Below are 912 nucleotides of genomic sequence, written 5' to 3' on the forward strand. Positions count from 1 at the left end.
TGCCCGTGCACTCCCTGCTGGCGGCCAGGGCACTGCAGGGCACTCTTGCTCCCAGTGTAGTGGTGGCACGCCCCCTGCTGGCGGCTGGGGACACTGCAGGACCCTCTTGCTCCCAGTGTTACAGCTGAGCACCCCCTGCTGGCCTCTTCCTATACCACTTAAACTCGGAGCGCAGGTTGTTCAGCGCTATCAATTCTGCAAATTCAAACTGCAACGGAGCTAATACTGGGGAGATCTGATGTCCCAGTTCTTGTCTAACTTGAAATAAAGATTTTCACCAAGAGGCAGTACAAAGATGGCAGATAACTTCATTGAAAAGAAATATAAAGAGCATATTGTAGAAAAAATAAGTACGCCTCAAGGGAGGAGTGGGGCTGATCTGCAAGAAAATAGCCCCAGGGTCCTGAGCAGGGAGTTTTATGTTGAACTTCTTCACATTTCTCAAGTCTCCACCTCTTTTGTCTGGTTTTCCTGCTCCTTCCTTAGATCCCTGACTTGCCCCACCTAGGCTTGTGGGACCCTCTCACTGTTGGTTGACACATATGTGCAGTGATCAGTGTGATTCCACGGCTGGGGCTGGGCTCCTTCCTGCCACTCCAGGAAGGTACTACAGTGGTCATGTGTATACCTACCATGTCTGTCTATCTCTTTCGAATGTCCTTCTCTGCCCTAATCTGTACTTACGGTGCCAGGTTTCTCTTAAGAATGTCCTTACCAGCATGTAGCTAGCAATATCCTGACATTTTAACTGCAAAGTGAATGATTACTGGGGTATCTTAAGAGGAGCTCTGTGCCCCAGACTTACACAGCCTCCCAGAACCTCCTCCACCATCTATCCAACCCCAACCCTAACCCACCACTGTAATCTTAACCAACCCTAACCCTGATCCCCAGGGAAGCTCAATCTGCCTC

The sequence above is a fragment of the Piliocolobus tephrosceles genome, chromosome 14 (genome assembly GCF_002776525.5).
Source record: "Piliocolobus tephrosceles isolate RC106 chromosome 14, ASM277652v3, whole genome shotgun sequence".
NCBI lineage: Eukaryota > Metazoa > Chordata > Mammalia > Primates > Cercopithecidae > Piliocolobus > Piliocolobus tephrosceles.